Below are 8958 nucleotides of genomic sequence, written 5' to 3'. Positions count from 1 at the left end.
CCCGAAGGTCGGCCAGGTTGGGTCGCGAAGGTCGGCCGGCGTGGGTCGCGAAGGTCGGCCGGCGTGGGTCGCGAAGGTCAGCCGGGTTGGGTCGCGAAGGTCGGCCGGGTTGGGTCGCGAAGGTCGGCCGGCGTGGGTCACGAAGGTCGGCCGGGTTGGGTCCCGAAGGTCGGCCGGGTTGGGTCCCGAAGGTCGGCCGGGTTGTGTCCCGAAGGTCGGCCGGGTTGTGTCCCGAAGGTCGGCCGGGTTGGGTCCCGAAGGTCGGCCGGGTTGGGTCCCGAAGGTCGGCCGGGTTGGGTCCCGAAGGTCGGCAGGGTTGGGTCCCGAAGGTCGGCCGTGTTGGGTCGCGAAGGTCGGCCGGCGTAGGTCGCAAAGGTCGGCCGGGTTGGGTCCCGAAGGTCGGCCGGGTTGGGTCCCGAAGGTCGGCCGGGTTGGGTCCCGAAGGTCGGCCGGGTTGTGTCCCGAAGGTCGGCCGGGTTGGGTCCCGAAGGTCGGCCGGCATAGGTCGCAAAGGTCGGCCGGGTTGGGTCCCGAAGGTCGGCCGGGTTGGGTCCCGAAGGTCGGCCGGGTTGGGTCGCGAAGGTCGGCCGGGTTGGGTCGCGAAGGTCGGCCGGGTTGGGTCGCGAAGGTCGGCCGGGTTAGGTCGCGAAGGTCGGCCGGGTTGGGTCCCGAAGGTCGGCCGGGTTGGGTCGCGAAGGTCGGCCGGGTTGGGTCGCGAAGGTCGGCCGTCGTGGGTCACGAAGGTCGGCCGGGTTGGGTCGCGAAGGTCGGCCGGGTTGGGTCGCGAAGGTCGGCCGGGTTGGGTCGCGAAGGTCGGCCGGGTTGGGTCCCGAAGGTCGGCCGGGTTGGGTTGCGAAGGTCGGCCGGGTTGGGTCGCGAAGGTCGGCCGGGTTGGGTCCCGAAGGTCGGCCGGGTTGGGTCGCGAAGGTCGGCCGGGTTGGGTCCCGAAGGTCGGCCGGGTTGTGTCCCGAAGGTCGGCCGGGTTGTGTCCCGAAGGTCGGCCGGGTTGGGTCCCGACGGTCGGCCGGGTTGGGTCGCGAAGGTCGGCCGGGTTGTGTCCCGAAGGTCGGCTGGGTTGGGTCCCGAAGGTCGGCCGGGTTGGGTTGCGAAGGTCGGCCGGGTTGGGTCCCGAAGGTCGGCCGGGTTGGGTCCCGAAGGTCGGCCGGGTTGGGTCGCGAAGGTCGGCCGGGTTGGGTCCCGAAGGTCGGCCAGGTTGCGTCGCGAAGGTCGGCCGGCGTGGGTCGCGAAGGTCGGCCGGCGTGGGTCGCGAAGGTCGGCCGGGTTGGGTCCCGAAGGTCGGCCGGCGTGGGTCGCGAAGGTCGGCCGGCGTGGGTCGCGAAGGTCGGCCGGGTTGGGTCCCGAAGGTCGGCCGGGTTGGGTCGCGAAGGTCGGCCGGCGTGGGTCGCGAAGGTCGGCCAGGTTGGGTCGCGAAGGTCGGCCGGCGTGGGTCGCGAAGGTCGGCCGGCGTGGGTCGCGAAGGTCGGCCGGCGTGGGTCGCGAAGGTCGGCCGGGTTGGGTCCCGAAGGTCGGCCGGGTTGGGTCGCGAAGGTCGGCCGGCGTGGGTCACGAAGGTCGGCCGGGTTGGGTCCCGAAGGTCGGCCAGGTTGGGTTGCGAAGGTCGGCCGGCGTGGGTCCCGAAGGTCGGCCAGGTTGGGTCGCGAAGGTCGGCCGGCGTGGGTCGCGAAGGTCGGCCGGCGTGGGTCGCGAAGGTCAGCCGGGTTGGGTCGCGAAGGTCGGCCGGGTTGGGTCGCGAAGGTCGGCCGGCGTGGGTCACGAAGGTCGGCCGGGTTGGGTCCCGAAGGTCGGCCGGGTTGGGTCCCGAAGGTCGGCCGGGTTGTGTCCCGAAGGTCGGCCGGATTGTGTCCCGAAGGTCGGCCGGGTTGGGTCCCGAAGGTCGGCCGGGTTGGGTCCCGAAGGTCGGCCGGGTTGGGTCCCGAAGGTCGGCAGGGTTGGGTCCCGAAGGTCGGCCGTGTTGGGTCGCGAAGGTCGGCCGGCGTAGGTCGCAAAGGTCGGCCGGGTTGGGTCCCGAAGGTCGGCCGGGTTGGGTCCCGAAGGTCGGCCGGGTTGGGTCCCGAAGGTCGGCCGGGTTGGGTCGCGAAGGTCGGCCGGGTTGGGTCCCGAAGGTCGGCCGGCGTGGGTCACGAAGGTCGGCCGGCGTGGGTCCCGAAGGTCGGCCGGGTTGGGTCCCGAAGGTCGGCCGGGTTGGGTCCCGAAGGTCGGCCGGGTTGGGTCCCGAAGGTCGGCCGGGTTGGGTCCCGAAGTTCGGCCGGGTTGGGTCCCGAAGGTCGGCCGGGTTGGGTCGCGAATGTCAGCCGGGTTGGGTCCCGAAGGTCGGCCGGGTTGGGTCCCGAAGGTCGGCCGGGTTGGGTCGCGAAGGTCGGCCGGCATGGGTCGCGAAGGTCGGCCGGGTTGGGTTGCGAAGGTCGGCCGGCATGGGTCGCGACGGTCGGCCGGTTTGGGTTGCGAAGGTCGGCCGGCATGGGTCGCGAAGGTCGGCCGGGTTGGGTCCCGAAGGTCGGCCGGCATGGGTCGCGAAGGTCGGCCGGCGTGGGTCGCGAAGGTCGGCCGGGTTGGGTCATGAAGGTCGGCCGGCGTGGGTCATGAAGGTCGGCCGGCGTAGGTCGCAAAGGTCGGCCGGGTTGGGTCGCGAAGGTTGGCCGGTTGGTAAAAATGGTTCCCCGGAAAAAAAGTTTGAAGAACACCGACTTACAGTAAGCAGCTTCCTCTGAATAGCTTCACAGCGTAATCCACAAACCAGCCTGCCTCAAAATGTACCATCTAGTGTTGCCCCAAATTCACAATATCTAGCTACACTTCTTAAAGATGCTACAAATTGTAAAATGGTTTCACCTTCTTCCTGCCTATAGTGGGGGAACCAAAACCTTTCTGTAATCAATATGGTTTAGGAGGGAACTTTCCCTCTAAAATTTCCATTCATTCACTGAACGACTTGCCTCCTGGCTTTGCTGGGTGAACAAGATTCTGTAGCAGTATAAATGACTTACAGCCAACTGAGCTGAGAAATGTTGCAACTTTAGGCCCTCCAGTGTCTGATTAGCTATTAAAAACAATTGAAATCTTTCTTTATATGTGTGGTGATATGCCTGTAGATAATATTCCATGAAAGCAGAAGTGTGACCTCGCACCTGCAGTTGGCCATGTATGCAGCAATGTGACCTCCCACCTGCAGGTGGCAATGTATGCAGCAATGTGACCTCCCACCTGCAGGTGGCCATGTATGCAGCAGTGTGACCTGCCACCTGCAGGTGGCAATGTATGCAGCAATGTGACCTCCCACCTGCAGGTGGCAATGTATGCAGCAGTGTGACCTCCCACCTGCAGGTGGCAATGTATGTAGCAGTGTGACCTCACACCTGCAGTTGGCCATGTGTGCAGCAGTGTAACCTCCCACCTGCAGGTGGCAATGTATGCAGCAATGTGACCTCCCACCTGCAGGTGGCAATGTATGCAGCAGTGTGACCTCCCACCTGCAGGTGGCAATGTATGTAGCAGTGTGACCTCGCACCTGCAGTTGGCCATGTGTGCAGCAATGTGACCTCCCACCTGCAGGTGGCAATGTATGCAGCAGTGTGACCTCCCACCTGCAGGTGGCTATGTATGTAGCAGTGTGACCTCGCACCTGCAGTTGGCCATGTGTGCAGCAATGTGACCTCCCACCTGCAGGTGGCAATGTATGCAGCAGTGTGACCTCCCACCTGCAGGTGGCAATGTATGCAGCAGTGTGACCTCCCACCTGCAGGTGGCAATGTATGCAGCAATGTGACCTCCCACCTGCAGGTGGCAATGTATGCAGCAATGTGACCTCCCACCTGCAGGTGGCCATGTATGCAGCAATGTGACCTCCCACCTGCAGGTGGCAATGTATGCAGCAATGTGACCTCCCACCTGCAGGTGGCAATGTATGCAGCAGTGTGATCTCCCACCTGCAGGTGGCCATGTGTGCAGCAGTGTGACGTCCCACCTGCAGGTGGCAATGTATGCAGCAGTGTGACCTCCCACCTGCAGGTGGCCATGTGTGCAGCAGTGTGACCTCCCACCTGCAGGTGGCAATGTATGCAGCAATGTTACCTCCCACCTGCAGGTGGTAATGTATGCAGCAGTGTGATCTCCCACCTGCAGGTGGCAATGTATGTAGCAATGTGACCTCCCACCTGCAGATGGCAATGTATGCAGCAGTGTGACCTCCCACCTGCAGGTGGCTATGTATGTAGCAGTGTGATCTCCCACCTGCAGGTGGCCATGTGTGCAGCAGTGTGACGTCCCACCTGCAGGTGGCCATGTGTGCAGCAGTGTGACGTCCCACCTGCAGGTGGCAATGTATGCAGCAGTGTGACCTCCCACCTGCAGGTGGCAATGTATGCAGCAATGTGACCTCCCACCTGCAGGTGGCAATGTATGCAGCAATGTGACCTCCCACCTGCAGGTGGCCATGTATGCAGCAATGTGACCTCCCACCTGCAGGTGGCAATGTATGCAGCAATGTGACCTCCCACCTGCAGGTGGCAATGTATGCAGCAGTGTGATCTCCCACCTGCAGGTGGCCATGTGTGCAGCAGTGTGACGTCCCACCTGCAGGTGGCAATGTATGCAGCAGTGTGACCTCCCACCTGCAGGTGGCCATGTATGCAGCAGTGTGACCTCCCACCTGCAGGTGGCCATGTGTGCAGCAGTGTGACCTCCCACCTGCAGGTAGCCATGTATGCAGCAGTGTGACCTCCCACCTGCAGGTGGCAATGTATGCAGCAGTGTGACCTCCCACCTGCAGGTGGCCATGTATGCATAAGTGTGACCTCCCACCTGCAGGTGGCCATATATGCAGCAATGTGACCTCCCACCTGCAGGTGGCAAAGTATGCAGCAATGTTACCTCCCACCTGCAGGTGGTAATGTATGCAGCAGTGTGACCTCCCACCTGCAGGTGGCTATGTATGTAGCAATGTGACCTCCCACCTGCAGGTGGCAATGTATGCAGCAGTGTGACCTCCCACCTGCAGGTGGCAATGTATGCAGCAGTGTGATCTCCCACCTGCAGGTGGCAATGTATGTAGCAATGTGACCTCCCACCTGCAGGTGGCAATGTATGCAGCAGTGTGACCTCCCACCTGCAGGTGGCCATGTGTGCAGCAGTGTGACCTCCCACCAGCAGGTGGCCTTGTATGCAGCAGTGTGACCTCCCACCTGCAGGTGGCCATGTATGCATAAGTGTGACCTCCCACCTGCAGGTGGCCATATATGCAGCAATGTGACCTCCCACCTGCAGGTGGCAATGTATGCAGCAGTGTGACCTCCCACCTGCAGGTGGCCATGTATGCAGCAGTGTGACCTCCCACCTGCAGGTAGCCATATATGCAGCAGTGTGACCTCCCACCAGCAGGTTGCCATGTATGCAGCAGTGTGACCTCACACCTGCAGGTGGCCATGTATGCAGCAGTGTGACCTCCCACCTGCAGTTGGCCATGTATGCAGCAGTGTGACCTCCCACCAGCAGGTGGCATCAGATGTAAGTCAGGGCAGATCCAGGGATCCTGAGAAGGTTGTAAGATGTACATGAGGACAGTTGTGCATAGGGGTAGTTCCAGGGGAGTCTAAAGAAACTCTATGATAACTTGTTCTGTATCTGATTGGTGCCTTACCACATGTGCATTAATAAAAATCCTGGTTTGGACAAGTCACCAGCAGTTCTGTAGATTCCTTGCTGGACAATGAGTACCGAACACAACAATATGAATTCCATGTTTCATAATCCTCATCACTCACGTCTATGGCACCCATTGTTTCCGCTGTTTTTGGATTCCAGCTCCTAGGGTCTATACTTCCTCCCTTCCGACTGTGTTGGAATGTATGGCACAAACGTCCCTTGAACGCAACTAAGACATTTTTCCCTTTTATGTCTGAGTATTTCGACTTTTCTACCAAGTAGTGGCCCGTGTAGAGTCGTCAGAATTCAAAATCTCTGTTCCTCACAGCTCGTGTAGCTTCACTACGCACGCGGTCCCTGCAGCCCAGACCCCACTCACTTCAATGCCAGCAAGTCTTCCGCGACTCTCAGTCTTGTTACCCATTGTTGCCATCAAAAGTTTAGTAAAACCTTCACATTGGCAGCAGTGCTTTGCCTGATGTCTCTGTGTGTGCAGGTCCAGTCCCGAGAATATTTCGTTACTCCCGATACTGCCCCACAACTAGTCGACAAAAATCTTCTTTCCAGTGATTTTTCTGCCACAATCCTCATCGCCAGTTTTCTCTTGCGTTTTTTTTGTTGCCACACAAGAAGAGGCATGGAGATGCCCACACTCTGGATTCTTGCAAAAGACAATGAGAGATTTATTAAGAGATTTTGCTGATACAAGCAAGATGGTGATCTGCCCAACCCCCTCGCAAACAATCTGCTGATGTCAATTCAGATCACGTGACACAAAACCAGCAAGAATGTATTCGGAGATTCATAACAGATTGATCTCTGAGAAAGGAAGGCACCTTCTGACACCCCAAAGTGCTTTACTGCCAATGAAGTACTTTTGAAGTTAGACACTGGTTTGTCACCAGAAAGTCTTTCAGGGAGATGTAACCCATCCCAATTCACTCTTTACTGTGGAGGCCGAGTTCTTGAACATTTTCAAGGCTGAGATTGATAGGTTGTTAATCTGTAGGGGAATTAAGAGTTATGGAGGTAAGGCAAGAAAATGAAGTTAGTTGCTAGATGAGCCATAATCTGATTAAATGGCGGAGCAGGCTCGAAGGGCTGAATGATCTATTCCTGTTCCTACTTCCTATGGTATTATTCAAAAAGCAGGAGAGTTCTTCCTAGTGTCCTTGCCAGTATTTAGCCCTTAGTCAACATGAGCGAAAACAGATTACCAGGTTACCATCATGCTGTGGGAATTTGCTATGAGCATATTGGCTGCTCCATTTCCAAAATTACACAACAACAACAGTTCATATGTAATTAATTGATTAGGAAGCACTGTGGGAAGTCCCGCGATCGTGAAGCATGCTATATAAATGCAAGTTTCTTCTTTTCTTAAATTAAATCTATTAATTTACATTAATAGATTTATTAATGTAAATCTAAACTCAAATGAGGCTTCTGGAGGGCAATTAAATAATTGAAAACAACTTGTTACAAACCGATAGAAACATAGAAAATAGGAGCAGGAGGAGGCCATTCGGCCCTTCGAGCCTACTCCGCCATTCATTATGATCAAGGCTGATCATCCAACTCAATAGCCTAATCCGACTTTCCCTTCCATATCCTTTGGTCCCTTTCGCCCCAAGCGTTATATCTATGAAAACATAGAACATTTTCCAAACTGGTCCACTATACTACATCACAAGCATTGAGTGCACCTCAGTTGTGAAAAACCGACAGTACCTTTGTCCTCAGCAGATCAGGATCACATTACAGTCAGCATTTCTCCACACAATGTTTTTAAAGCGTATCTTCGTACCCACACTTTTTTTTCCCTGTTGGGGAACAGTGGTGGGAGGATTCCCGAGCTGATTATCAGCCCGGTGAACTGCATTACGAATACTCCGTCCGACATCCGGTGATGGGGATATGCTGAGCAGTCACACATCAGGTGGCTCTCCTCCGAAAGACAAGAAAATAGGCACTTTTAGCCAAAATTAACCCATGAAAACTGGACTAAAACATCCCGTCACCCTCAACAATACAAAGGACAGCAAAGGTGCCAGGAAGCAGCAGTTCCAGAGGCCATAGAGACACCAGAAACGGCAGTAAAGTACAGGAGCAGCAAGCGAGCAGGTCAGTGAGGGGTCCCAGGCCACTCCCAAGAGGGGGGGGACCAGCGACCCGAAATACAAGCTCCCCCTCCTCCCACCAAACTCCCCCCCCCCCCCCCCCCCCCCCCCAACCCCCACCCCCTCCCCTGCCCCGCCAGGGGATGTATGTAAGACGTTCCTTCCTAGGGAACTGAAGGAGCAGAAGGACATTAAGGAAGAAATCAAGGTGGCGGTCACATTGGCAGAACAGAGGCGCAGACCACCACGCAGGTTGCACTCGACAAAATGGGAAAGAGATTGGAGTCCCAGGCGAACATGAAAAGGAATTGGAGAAAGCCTCACTGGACCAGAGCGACTGAATCATCGCCCTGGAGGCTGAAATAAAGAGGTTGGTGACGACTGAGGGGAACCTGAGGGGGAAGGTGGAGGACCAGGAAAACCTGAGGCACTAGAATATTAGGATAGTAGGCTTGCCGGGTTGAATCGAGGGCTTGAACACAACCGACTACATGGCCCAGATTCTGGGGAACTTAGTGGGGAGAGACAGCTTCCCCAACCCACCGGAGATCGACTGGGCTCACAGGTCACTCCGGCAAAAACCCAAGGCAGGGGAGCACCGAGAGCGATCATTGCCAAGTTGCACAGATACCGGGACCAGGAAGGATCCTTCCCTGGGATAGGCAGCTGGGTGGGACACAAGATCAGAGCCTATCAAGACATTGGGGCATCGCTTCTCGGCCTTTTGGCTAAGATCAAGTGTCTGTAGATTGAGCCTTTGGTTCAGATCTGGTATGTCTCTCTTGTGGGGACCATAAATTCGATTCAATTTGAATTAGTTTTTTGGAGCAGGCGAGGAGCTGGATTAGGGGTTCGCCCCTGACCCACACTCTGAGCCCTGGCTTGGTAACTCAGAAAAGGAAAAATTAAATTTAAAAAAAAGACATTGGGGCAAACCTGGCAAAGCGCTGGACAGAAATTAACAGGGCGAAGTTGGCCCTGTACAAGAACAATATCATATTCGGGATGCTGTACCCAGCCAGTCTCGGGTTAACGTACCAAAACAGGGAACATTTTTTTACTGCCCCTGCAGATGCAGACGAGTTTGTCCAAAATAACGGACTGGACAAGCAACAAGGGAGGCAGCGATGAGGCAGACGCAGAGGAGGCAGATTAAAACCAACGGACAATTTTGCACGGC

At 57.0% G+C, this 8958-nt stretch overlaps 1 non-coding gene across 1 annotated transcript; it reads left to right on the top strand.

Annotated features, from left to right (window-relative positions):
* Positions 1 to 8486: 8486 nt before the first annotated feature.
* Positions 8487 to 8680, top strand: LOC140408105 (U2 spliceosomal RNA). Its single transcript, XR_011940029.1, has one exon. It is a non-coding gene; the product is annotated as a U2 spliceosomal RNA (small nuclear RNA).
* The last annotated feature ends 278 nt before the right edge of the window (positions 8681 to 8958 follow it).

Source organism: Scyliorhinus torazame, chromosome 2 (assembly GCF_047496885.1).
Source record: "Scyliorhinus torazame isolate Kashiwa2021f chromosome 2, sScyTor2.1, whole genome shotgun sequence".
NCBI lineage: Eukaryota > Metazoa > Chordata > Chondrichthyes > Carcharhiniformes > Scyliorhinidae > Scyliorhinus > Scyliorhinus torazame.
This window is presented reverse-complemented; position numbering and strand designations above follow the sequence as displayed.